The 14,119-nt window shown below is 40.9% G+C and overlaps 1 pseudogene; it reads left to right on the plus strand.

The window, feature by feature from the left end:
* On the plus strand, positions 13,173 to 13,889 carry LOC110437575 (annotated as a pseudogene).

Here is a 14,119-nt window from a genome sequence, read left to right on the forward strand (position 1 = left end):
CACTTGAATGGTAATGAATAGATCATATACCTCTACGCCACGGTAAGCAATATTTTCCTTTCGTTGTCTATACGGCGTGAAATTGTATGGATGCCACTTGCTTGAGTGGTAATGCATGGATCTATATGCCTTGACACCATGGTAAGTGAGAGTTGTGAGAGCATGACCGTCCAACCGTCGGTCTAGGGGAAAGCTAGTTGTGGTTACTAGAATATTTACATGTTACATACATATATATATGAAGGTACTTAATTGTGGGTTAGTTGGTACGATCATGTATACATGTCTCTATGTATATATAGGCGTACTTCATACGGGTAAAATGCTGAAATATACATATTGGGGTATATATATGGAAGTATTTAGCTTTCAACCTAGAGACCAAACTTTTATTTCTGTACTTATATTATTGTTGGGTTGGGCTGAAATGAAATTCTTCTACAGGTACGCTAACCACAAATGTATAGATTGAACGTAGTTGACGACTAGCTATATATCGAGAGAGTATGTGCTATGCCACCGATATAGAACGTGATTGCCACCTTAGGCTGACAATTTTGTGAGGATGAATAAGACGAAGCATGCATCCTTATGATTCTTGCATTATGTCTGACAATGCTTCTCTCACTTTTGTTCCAATAATTAGTAACTTGTGAGTGATGTGATGTTACTCTTTTTCTTGTGTGAAGTTATACAAAAATTTCCTTAGTCCATGCTACTTGAATAGTTTCGCTTGAAAGTAGTGTGTGATGTGTCTAGCCTTGAAATATTTGCTTCTATAGGAATGCTAAGTTAGTAGTAGCAAAAACTATAATCCTTTGAAAACTAAAGCTTGTCAATGAACATGTATGTGAATATTTTCCGATGAATCCTCTAATGTTAATTAACTAAGTAAAAATATGGCCTACCTATAATAGAAATAGTTGAGGCTATATGCTTGAACTTGTAGGTGTCCGCTTGTTTAGCCAAGTGGTGAATATGTTGCTCATGCAAGAGTTTGCAAATGCTTTCACCTCACTTAAGCAATTGAGATTCTTATGTTAGTCCCTCCTTGTCAACAAACTAAATTATTGTTTATCTAGGTAATAATGTTTGTAGCTACTGGAGTTATAGATGTGTGTGCTCTATTGTTAATAGAACAAGGAAAAACATTGCTCGATATATGTCTTGAATTTTGGCTGCTAGAGCAGTTTCTATTCTTGTAAAAATTTTATGACAATAATTGTGTTTTCTGTAATTATAGTGAATACCAAAGTTGTAGCCAACTCTATATCTAGTCTATCCTAAAATTTCATGACCATAGGCCTGATGGTTTAGAAGTTATGAACTTTAGAATTTTGTTGTCAGATCCTGATCGTGTTCTGAACAGATCTGAATATTTAGTTTGTTTGACTAGTGTGCATATAGGATCATGTCTTGGAGTTAATAGAAGAAGTGTAGTACTTTTGTTAAGGTTTCCAAAATGTCTCAGATCACTACCTTTGGTGGTCTAAATCTTCTGTTATGAGCTTGTGAAGTGGAATGACAGAATCTGTCTAAATCAGATATGTCTTCTTTGTATTATCTGTTCTTGTTAGCTGTAGGAGCATCTCAAGATGATAATAAAAAGATTATTGGTAATTTGATAAGTTTTCCATAAGATTAAGGATCATGTTTGTTGGATCAATGGAACTTTAGTTACCATTTTCTAGAGTTCATGTCAACTTCTCTATCCTAGTTTATACAGAGCTGATTGATATTCTTTTTCAACCTTGTTAAGTTTTGGATTAGCTCTATGGGTTTGATAACCTTTCACCGCTAAGTTTTTCTAAATGCTAAACTCTTGCTTGTGGTATGTCCATTTGCATGATAGTACAGCCAGGCTAAAATCTTTTGGAGCCCTTTTACTGCCTATCTCAAAATCTTCTTGTCCATAAAAGACTAGGCCATGTCCAGGTGCTTTATGGCAGATCTTGTATCATAATCCTTGTATGTGGGACAAATGTGTGTATTGCTGTAGATAGATCCTTGTTATATGTAAGCCTTATGCTTAGTAATGGTTGTTTAAGCATGGTTGTTTGAGTCTTCTTAAGTACTTGCTTAAGACTGTTATCTTGTGTGGACGTTGGTTACCTAGATCGTTCCTTGGTCGTTTCTTCTTTTGTCCTCGGCAAGCATGAGTGTTAAATAGCTTTATCTTAGAATGACGCTCAAGTTACGTTAATTGTGTGTTGGTCGTATCAAATTAGGTTCTCCCTCTTAGGAGCCAAGCTCATAGACTTGGCTGTTAGTTTTTGAATGTTTGAGCATCCATGCCTATGCTTGGTATGTAAACCCATGCCAGACCCTTAAATGCTTGCATATACTATGGTTGTCCTGCACCTGTTTGCAAATATCTTTGTCCAGCCAACTAGCTAGGATAAGTTCTTGCTACAAAAAGCTTTTGACTACAATTGTTCTTTGCTGGCTACGGAGACCATACCAAATTCATGTTGGACCTCCCGGTTGCCTCTCCCAAAGCTTAGCTTGTGTAATGCAATCTCTTACTATTTGATCTCTGAATCTTTTGCATACAAATCACGTAGCTTTTTATCAACTCAATCTCTGATTGGTGTAGTGGTTTTACCCTTGGAGTTTGATTAATTCGTCACCAACCTCCCCAAGTCTTGGGATGCTTATCGGCTTTGATCTCATGTTCCTACCCAACATGACCGCATCTTATAAATTAATTATTGGGCAATTACCATGATGGGCACAAGGAGTATCCATGTATGTCTTGTGTCCTGTTCTTGTCCTTTCACCGTCTACTTGTTACCTCCAAATTTTGTGGTCGTCTTTGCTTGCTTAATTTCATCTTGCACATGATGCTTATCTATGCAAGACCTATCTACGTCATGTGAGATTTCACATTGGTTGAAGATCAGTAATAGCGTCGTGATTAATGCCTAACAGTGCCGTGATGAAACCGAGAGCCTCCTGTGGGTGCACACACAAGACTATGCTGCTCGGCAAGCACTGGTATCTTGGTTGCTAGTCATGATCTATTATAAACTACACCACTGTGTTATCTTCTCATGAGCTTGTCCTTGATTATCTTTCCTTATCTCCAATTAGAAGATCTATATCAAAAGTAATAAGACTTCCTTCTGAAGTTGCTAAGAAGATAACCTTTGAAGAATAGGTTACCGACATAAACCTTAACAGACTGCAAGGGGTGGTAGACAAGAGACTCTACTTGGCTACCCGTGTAACAATATTAGTTGTTTAGTGAGTAACTTGTGTCATCCCCGTTGAATCCAAAGGGCACACAACACTTAAAGTTGGACAAATATCAGCCACACAAGAATTGATTGTTGCATTATTCTTATGATCTAGCTATCCAAGTTTTGAACTTTATGTGCATGGAAATCACACAGTCATAATCAACCATTCTATTGTGATCTCTTTCTGGCTGACTTTGATCTTGACTGCCTATATACACATCAACTACAACTGTTACCACCAGGAAGAAGGCTTTGGAACTTTTTAGTGTTTAGAGACAACTAATTAGTTACCAGTTAGAAGGTTGTGCTTGTAATTAGTGCTGAAGTTAATAATCTGCTTAATGTGCTACCATTGGATGAACCTTAGGATGACCTAGAAAAGACTCCTTTCACCCTTTGGTGCCTAGCTGTTACCCAATCATATCAAAAAAATAGTTGCGCAATCTAGATGTTCTACAAGTCAAAATAATCGGAAAGGTGTTAAACAACAAATCTTAGAATTGTTATCTTAGAGCTGTTGTTTGATCCTAGAAAGGAATCCTCAATGTCAAAAGTAGCCTCACCAAGTTATTCTACTACAATGCAAGTCGACCCAGAACCTACTAAACAATTCCTTAATGATGGAAAATTTTACTTGACTTGCTTGGTAGTAGCTTGTTTCCTTCGTTCGGTGAATACTTGCAACTTTTATTGTCCTCTAGGCCTTGTATCATCCATCTTTAGCAATGCCTATCTAGTGCTAACATGCCTTGGGTATCTTCTATGTTCATTTTACACGAGAGGTTGTATCTGATACGACCTAGATAAGTGTTAACACTTGGAGCCATGAAATTCCTTGAAGGGTGAGCATTGACTTGATAGACCTAGATAATACAATGTTGTTATCAGAGAAAGAGAACTGCACACATGGAACCTTAAATAGCTTTCCATCGATTGTCATCTAATTGATTATACCTTATGACCAAAATAGACATTGTTTGTTGGTTAGTTGGTTTCTCATAACCTCAGAGGATGTTTATCGTTCATGATCTCATCCTCTCTAGAAAGTTGTACTCAAGCCATTTTGGTAGAGGACTGCTCTTCGAACTTTGTGAACAAATATGGAAACATTGTAACGAGTAGTTTACCGTGCTCTGAACCATCCATCGTACGTTGGGAATGAAGAACTATGTTGTCTTGAATTCCTCCCAAAGTAAAATACTTAGTGGAAGTCAATGAAGGAAATTATTTAGAAAAAAATTCACTATGAAGAATAAGTATCAGAAAGTGCTTTGACCACATTAGCCTCTCTGATTCTCAGAGATAAGTAGTTGACTGCTATCGCCAATGTTGGGAGTAAATAACATGCTTCTCTACCCTTGGAAGTCTTTCGCCTTGAATCTCGGGACGAGATTCTTTTAAGGGGGGAGGGTTGTAACACCCCAGGTGTTTGTCACTAGTTAGACTTTAGGTTTTGAGCTCAAACATGCCAAGATAAGTGGTGATGCCCATGTTAAGGTCAATCCATGAAAGTGAGCCTCAAGTTAAACTTAGAGAATGCACCCTTGCTTACATATAGGCCCTTTCCAAAGTGCATGCTTGGGTGACATTAATGGAACCTCTTTCATGTGTCCTACATCCATCACTACCTATAGTGATCACTCAAAAAGTTTCATGAAGTTTGGAATCAAAAGGTCACATGAAATGATAAGTTACATGCTTGTTGAAATGACCTCAATAAGTGAAAGGAACCATGAGTCATCAACCAATCCTTGCAACCTTGCCCAAATGACTCTAGATGAACTCTACAACAAAAGTCATGAAGGGTTCATGTTGAGCTTGTGCCCAGAAAATGCTTCAATTGGCCTAAAACCTTAATTCAAGCTTTATCAAGTTGCTGCTTTGACCAAAGTGAAAGTTTGACTTATGTACTAGTTCTGAGATTTGACATTAAATGAAAGTTGTAGTTTAGCTTCTGCAGAAAAAACTTTGTTTAATGGTCAAGAGCTAGTTTGGTCACTAACCTAGTCAAATTGAGCTTACAAGATTCAATGTAGTGCTGTTTTGTTACTCAAGAATTTGGCTAAGTCCTTTAATATGACAGGAGAAAGTTATCTTCTTCGTGATATTTTATTATCTAAATTCATATGGTAACTCAATTGGATTCCTTAATATGAGTTGGAGTCTCTTCTTGATGAAAGCAATGGATCAAGTGTCATCAAATTTGTAGTTCATTTGGATATTCAAAAACAGCAACAGGTTATTTTATTACTAAACGGACGTGTACCCGTTGGCATGCCGCGTTCTCATGTTTTTGTTAAGTAACTCAAGTTGGTCCAAAAATAATAGTTATGGATAATTATTTGGAGAAGGTCATATAAAAAGTTACATCAAGTTTGACATGGTTTGTATCATCAATTCTTAGTTTTGCTAATCATCATAAATATGTTGACACTCGTGACTTGGCATCTAATTATATTCTAATCAGTTGGTCTAATGGCCAAGCTTGCTTAACGAAAGTTGTAGAGCACGGCGAGATGAGCAAACTTCATTTTGGGCCCAGATCCAATTCGGCCCATATGTGGCCCGAATCAGCGTCCCACCTTGACTACTTTGTTGCCCGCCACGTGCTCGACAAAATGCCAGCGTGGCTGCCATGCACAGAGCGCGCCCTCACCATAGCTGAGCTCCACTACCACACGCTGAGCGCCCTACTGCTGAAGGGGAGAGGCACCAGAGCACCCTCCCGACCTCTTCCACTCGCCCTCACTCCCTCTGCCATTGCTTTGTTTCCTCTTTGCTCCAGGGTGGCCATGCAACTTCACTATACCCTAGCCAAAGTATAGCGTCTCCAAAACGGTCGCTATAAGCCGTTATAGCGACTGATCATCGGTCGCTATAATGTTATAGCCACCAATGTATAAGTCGCTATAAGTGGCGTCGCTATAAGTGTATAGCGACCGACAGGGTTTATAGCGACTGATGATTATACCCAAATATTTATAGCGACCGATCATCTGTTACATATTTTAGCGACCAATCGTTTGACGATATCAATCATTTTAGCGTCCAATAATCAGTCACAGTGAACTGACGCATGTCACATTATTCAACAACCACATATATACATTGCTGCTCATAGCACTCATGAAACACATCATTAGATAACAATATCTCAAGTTTCATTAAAGCCAACATTTAGCAATACACATCAAGTTCAATCATCTAAGATTCTAATCCATGACAGTTCCATCATCTGACACAACCTAGCTAGGTTAAATGGTAGGCACAAGCCATATGTTTGCTTCCACAATCTAACTCGATTCACTACAAAATGCCCCATCTCCATCTTATCAAAAGCAATATGTTGGCTTCCTGGTGACTTTCCAATATCATAAACACCTCCAAGGCTTCCGTCCCACCTGAATACAAAAAAACACAGCGCACACTCGTAAAAAAATACAAATAAAGATGACTACATGCTGCTTTAAACTAGATTCCTATGCTTTTTGCCCTTCCACAAAATTTAAGGAGAGTTTGAACAAGAATCTGCATATACTAGTAAGAATCGATAGGCGCCAAGTTACATTCAACATAGTTGCATTCAAATAACAGAAAAATAGAGTCTTGTACTGTCAGTTTTTTCTCCATTTTTTCTAAACGTGGAAAACAGCAGGGGAAGGCCCCATTTTTAGATTTTCTATATTTACATTGGTCAGTTACAAACATTAGATTCTAGACATAAGCTTTTTCATGCCTGATGAAATTGAGGTAAAGGTAATTCCTACATGATGCATGTCCAACACTGATAACATTTATCAGTTAGAATTATGCTTTCAAGAGTTTCATATAAAATCTGCTAGTAGCATTCATTGGCCATTAAATTGCAATTTTTGTAGCTACATTTGCACAAAATTGCAATAGAAAAAGGTAGAAATCACATTTAGACTGCCTATCTGAGTTCTAGCTCTTCTCTCCTCCTGCTCCATGTCCACAGTGTAAAACAAGGCTTACTTCAAAGTTGGGAGACATCTAATGAGTTACAAGATACTCCCATTAACTAAAAGCAAAAGCTAAGAAACCATTCAATCCATGTTCAACCTTCACGCAAGACATCAACCAGATTTCCATATGAAATAAAAAACATATCATAAGCACTAAAATAGTCGCATACTTCTACAACTTGAAAAAAAAGAGAGCAACAACTAGGGAAACAGAAACCTACCGATACAAACAAGTAGAGCTGCTACTGGAGCATGTTCAAATGCCTTCACAAGGTGTCCAGCTACACGTGGAGCAGCTGCAATTAAAATATGGTGAGGTTATACATGTGCATATATTACAGCTCAAATATATCTCTTAAATACCTACAGTGGCAGAGGATGAAATGAAAATACACTACAAAATGACCACCCCTCTTGCAATGCATATATACGTTGCTAAAAATACTTGAATGAGCAGAGGGGATACCTTAGGGTAGGAAGTGCAGGGCGCAAAATGGAATTGACGGGAGGGAAACTTAGGCTAGATCGAGGATTCTCCTAACTGCAGAAGATTGATGATGGAGAGTGCAACATTGAATAGGAAGAATAAATTCAAATCGCTCATTATCTCTCTAGTTACCATCTGAGTAACTCGATTCCAAAACAACCCCTAAACCTAAACAGATATCTTGAGAGTTTAGAGAATCCGGAACAAGTTAACCTCTCATTCCATCTAAATAACACGGTGTTGGCGTTTCTTAAAATACACTTTTCATACCGCCAACATGCATACAAACTCTATAAAATATCACCAAATATTAGAAATAGGGCTTTTTATGCTAACCAAATTCCACAGTTTTGGTGAACACATGTGTATATAGGACACTCGGGTTTGAGCCGCCAAAATCAAAGAATTGAAGGCACATTTAATTCAAATACAGAAGTGCATCGAAATGCAATTGGATTCAAACTCAGAAGGCCGAGGAGCATCGTCTGGGCTTTGGGCCTGGGCCAACAGAGCCAGCCAGGGGGCGGCCGCCCCCTAGGGTCGGCCGACCCCAGCCTGGCTTAGCTCCCCACCGCCTTTTGCAGAGGCGGTGCATGCGAAGCCCTAGCGCGGTTCCCGGCTGTATTTTGCAGTTTACCCCCTCCCAAACTGACCTTCCACACCTATATAAGGAGGGGGAGAGGGCCTCTCATTGATAATCATTCAATCCATTCAAGCTTCAAGTCCACAAGAATAAAGAGAGATACAAGAGTAGTAGTAGAGAGGCGGAGCTTCCACTCATATCCTTAGCCTCTAGTTAGGAATAGAATAGGAGAGTGAGTTAGAGTGTAGAGTAAGAGAAGTAGCAAGCACCCGGTCCGTTACCCTAGTTGCACTGGGCGGAAGGGCCGAATTGCTGCCCGCTTCCCGAGCTGTACCTCTACAACCTGGAATACCATACTGGGGTAAGAAAAGGTTGTATTCTTCTTTTGTTCTAAGAAGTTATTGAGTAATCGTTATCGTGTTCTTATAATCTTGCGGGTTCGTTGTCTATCTCTCGGTAGATACTCTAGTAGAGGGACTCTTGCTGGCTGGCGGGAGGACCTGCGCAACGCTAGAGTAGTAGCTAATAACGTAGACGTGGTGTCTAGGTTAGAGGTTACCCTCGTTTGCCTCGTATCCCACGGTTGAGGGGTCGGCAGCAGGTGGTGACAGCCCTGTTTGTCCTTAGTTTCCCCCACGTCCGGATATGGCGTAGAGCTACAGGCCGGTTTTACCTCGCAGACCAGGTACGCTCCGGTGCCCGAAGTAAGATTAGAAAAGCACGTTGCCTTGCACAAAACTTCTACCATTAGGAGAACCTCACTACCTAAGCCATCCCTCTCACTTTACTCTAGGGTACACTTAGTTTAAGTCTCAAAACACCTCCGTTCCCTATGAAATTTCGATACCCTGAATACCACCGGGTGAAGTGCTACAAAGGTACTTCCGTGCGCTTGAGGATAATTGGCTGCATCGCTAAGAAATACCAACAAGCATTTCTGGCGCCGTTACCGGGGAACGGTTGTTGTTTTTGAGTCGAACCTAGTTGCCCGTGTATCATCTCCCATTTTTATCTAAAATATATATATATAAAAATTATAAAAAATACTATGGAGCCAAACACACTTTACCAACTCTCTGCTCCTAAGGGCGAGCTCGTAGAACCACCACAATCGTCAAAGCCAATCACAGCTTCAAGTTATGAGCTCCGTCCTGGCTTTATAGCCATGGTTCGGGAACAAACCTTCTCAGGCCTAGATTATGAAAATCCATATCATCATTTAAGGGAGTTTGAGCAACTATGTGCATGCCTGACAATTTCGGGTATGTCGCAAGAAACCCTTAGGTGGAAATTGTTTCCCTTTTCTCTTGAAGAGAAGGCGAAACAATGGTACTCCCATAACGTAGGAAAGGTGAAAGGAGATTGGGAAGAATTGAGGAACAGATTCTGTCTCACGTTCTTCCCTATATCTCGTGTCGCTGCCCTACGACAAGAGATTCTCAGCTTCCAACAACAAGAGAAGGAAACCATAGGTGCAGTATGGGATAGATTTTTAATTCTTACCCGTTCTAGCCTAGACTTGTCAATCCCTAGCCACGTGTTGTTACAACATATCTGGCTAGGGCTACACAAGGAGTCTGCCCTACAATTAGACATAGCTGCCGGAGGGTCGTTTAACCACAAGACCACAACAGAAGGAGAAGCCTTACTAGACCTCATTCTAGAGAACACTCCTCCGCTAGAACCCCTCCGCGTAGAGCCCGAACGTGAAATAGAGGAAGTCTCAATAGCCTCCACTAACAATACACCTATAGGGACATCTCCTACCATATCGGGACCCCCGAAGGAAGATTTTCAACCTTCAGATCTCCCGTTCTTCGAGGATGATCTTTTTAAAGATTCTGGAAACACCTCGAAATACACAGGTCAAAGAAAGCCGCAAGTTGCCACTACTAATGATCAGCTAGATGAGGATTTTATAAAACATTCAATTAATGAACTCTCAGCTATCATGAGTCAGGAATGGACAAGAAATGGAGTTATCTTCTGATCCACTTTAGATTAATACTCCATCTTCGTCCATTCAGTGCAAAGTTCGGCATAGCTGGCAAGAAGCATTGTATAATCCACTTGTCGGGGCCAATTTAATGTCAAAATCTTTTATGCTCACCGATCTAGGGTCTGAACCACTGGCCCCGACAGAGAAAACTCTCAAGGTAGTCCCGTGTACGGAATTGAAAAGTTGTGGGATTCTCCACCAAACCCATGTACGACTTGATAACATCAGAACAAGTCTTGACTTTTATGTCTTTGACATTAAAAGTTTTGACATCCTTATAGGCCACACTATAGAGCTTTTAACCCATGAACTGAAAGCTATAGGGGCAATGAACGTAAAATTGGGAAGAGACACTTTTTCCATTCCAATCACTCGAGCTAAAAACTTAGTGACCGACTCTCGACCCGACCTACCTTTGCCCAAGGAGGTGATGGCCATTTCACCTTTTGAAACACCCGAATCGTCCTTAGATAAAGACGCCGAAAGCTTCATTCGAGAAGAGGACGAGCTAGGAGAAACCATAGAACTCCCCGAGGATGAAACGCCACCAAAACCTCCAGTTGAGCTTAAACCCTTGCCCGCTGGGCTGCGTTATGCCTTTCTAAATGGCAACAAAAGAAACTCCCGTAATTATTAGTGATAAGCTATCTGATGAGGAGTCGAACAAACTCATTGCCATCTTAGAAAAACATAGCACAGCCTTTGGGTATTCCTTGCAAGACCTCAAGGGAATAAGCCCAACACTCTGCACACATCGCATACCTACGGACCCTGAGCTTACACCTTCTCGTGAACCCCAACGTAGGCTGAACAACGCGATGCGTGAAGTCGTGAAAAAGGTAGTTCTCAAACTTTTTCACGCCGGGATTATTTATCCCGTACCACACAGTGACTGGGTCAGTCCCGTCCAAGTGGTTCCAAAGAAGGGAGGCATGGCGGTTGTTAAAAACGATAAAGATGAGTTAATCCCCCAACGACCACAGACAGGGTGGAAAATGTGTATCGATTATCGAAAACTTAACAAGGCAACAAAGAAAGATCATTTCCCACTGCCCTTCATTGACGAAATGTTAGAGCGGCTGGCGAAACATTCTTTCTTTTGTTTTCTTGACGGGTATTCGGGTTATCATCATATCCCTATCCACCCCGATGATCAAAGCAAAACCACGTTCACATGCCCATATGGAACGTTTGCTTATAGACGCATGTCCTTCGAACTATGCAATGCACCTGCCTCCTTTCAAAGGTGCATGATGTCTATCTTTTCTGACATGATCGAGGAAATTATGGAAGTTTTCATGGATGATTTTTCAGTCTATGGAAAAACTTTTCAGTCTATGGAAAGATACCGTGATAAAGACCTGGTACTTAATTGGGAAAAGTGCCATTTCATGGTCAGAGAAGGCATCGTTCTCGGACACCTAGTTTCCGAGAGGGGAATCGAGGTAGACAAGGCCAAAATTGAAGTAATAGAGGGTCTACCTCCTCCAGTGAACGTAAAAGGGATTCGAAGTTTCTTAGGGCACGCTGGTTTCTATAGAAGGTTTATAAAAAACTTTTCACAAATTGCAAGGCCTCTTACAAATCTTTTGGCCAAAGAAACACCCTTTGAGTTCACCAATGAGTATCTCACTGCATTTCATACTTTAAAGAAGGCACTCATCTCAGCACCAATCATCCAACCCCGGATTGGTCGCTACCGTTTGAGATAATGTGTGATGCTAGTGACTTTGCTGTCGGGCAGTCTTAGGTCAAACAAAAGATAAACAACATCATGCAATTGCTTATGCTAGCAAAACTATGACAGGAGCTCAGTTAAATTATGCTACCACAGAAAAGGAGCTCCGTGCCGTAGTTTTCACTATTGATAAATTCAGATCTTACTTAGCGGGAGCAAAAATAATTGTTTATACTGATCATGCTGCTCTAAAATACCTGCTCACTAAGAGAGATGCAAAACCTCGCCTCATAAGATGGATCTTGCTGTTACAATAATTTGATTTAGAAATAAAAGATAAAAAGGGTATAGAAAATACTGTGGCAGACCATCTTTCGCGTATGCAAGTCACTAACATGCAGGAACTACCCATTAATGACTTCATGTGCGACGACATGCTGTTAAGAGTGACTGACCTGAACCCGTGGTACGCCACCATCGTCAACTACATGGTCACGGGTTACGTACCACCAGGCGAAAGCAGGAAGAAGCTGCAAGTTGAGAGCCGCCGACACCTTTAGGACGACCCATACTTGTATCGGGTCTGTTCCGACGGGCTTTTGAGGAGGTGTGTACCAGCAACCGAAGGAGAGAAAATCATCGAACAATGCCACTCTGCACCATATGGAGGCCACTATGGAGCCTTCCGCACTCAAGCCAAAATCTAGCAGTGCGGATTAATCTGGCCGACGATGTATGAGGACACGAAGGACTTCATCCGAAGATGCCAGAAGTGTCAGTTTCCAGGCAACATCACTGTTCGCAATGAAATGCCCCTCCATTACAACCTACCGGTCGAAGTATTTGATGTATGGGGCATTGACTTCAAGCAGGGGCGAAGCTACTTGATGATTAGGGGGTGCAAATGCACCCCCTAAAATTTGTAAAAACAGTGATTAAACTCAAAAATTCACCATATACGCACCCCCTATAAAAGATGTCTATGCACCCACAAGCTAAGTGCACCCCTCTCTAATTCGCTCTAGCTTCGCCACTGACTTCATGGGTCCATTCCAGAAGTCCCAAGATTGCGAGTATATCCTGGTTGCTGTGGACTATGTGTCCAAGTGGGTAGAAGCTCTACCATGCTGAGCTGCTGACGCAAAGCACGCACGGAAGATGTTTCATGAAGTGATCTTTCCTTGGTTCGGAACACCCAGGATGGTTGTGAGTGATGGAGGATCGCACTTCATTGACAGAACATTCAGAAACTTCCTGCGTGAGCTTGGAGCAAAGCACAACATAGCTACCCCGTACCACCCTCAAACAAGCGGTCAAGCGGAAACCTCAAACATGCAAATCAAGAACATTCTGCAGAAAACCGTCAACGAAATGGGGAAAGGTTGGAAGAGCAAGTTACCAGATGCCCTCTGGGCATATCGGACGGCCTATAAGAACCACATAGGCATGTCACCATTCCAGATGGTATATGGCAAAGCATGCCATCTCCCGGTTGAGCTCGAGCACCGAGCTTACTGGGCAATCAAGAACTGAAATATGGAAATCAAGCTAGCTGGCAGGAACCGACAGAAACAGATAGCTGAGCTTGAAGAATGGCGAGAAAAAGCTTACCACAGTGCCAAGATATACAAGGAAAGAGCAAAGAAATGGCACGATCACCAAATCAAACCCAAGGAATTTAGAAAAGGCGACCGCGTTCTACTCTTCAACTCCAAGGTACGACTTTTCGGTGCAGGAAAACTTCAGAGTAAGTGGAAAGGACCATACACCATCATCGAGACCTCCGAGCATGGCGCGATCACCATAGCAGATGACGAAGGTAATATCACTAAGGTAAATGGTCAACGCTTAAAAGTTTTCCTGGAACCCAATTTTGAAAAGGAAATTGAAACAATACATTTGATTAATTGGGTTTAAATTGTAAAAAAATATATAATAATAATAATAATATAAATAAAATATTTCAATTAATTCTGCTTATTTTTGAATTACCAAAAAAAAATATGATTTCTAAAAAGGATCTTTAGTTTTTAGCTTTTACCTTTCAATAAAACCCTTGTTTCTCTAAAAATATCTAGGAAGCGTAGCAAAACGCAGACAGATTCAAAATTTGAAAAGTGGGACGAGCGCGCACGCCAAAATTCAGG

Source organism: Sorghum bicolor, chromosome 8 (assembly GCF_000003195.3).
Source record: "Sorghum bicolor cultivar BTx623 chromosome 8, Sorghum_bicolor_NCBIv3, whole genome shotgun sequence".
In the NCBI taxonomy this organism is placed as follows: Eukaryota; Viridiplantae; Streptophyta; class Magnoliopsida; order Poales; family Poaceae; genus Sorghum; species Sorghum bicolor.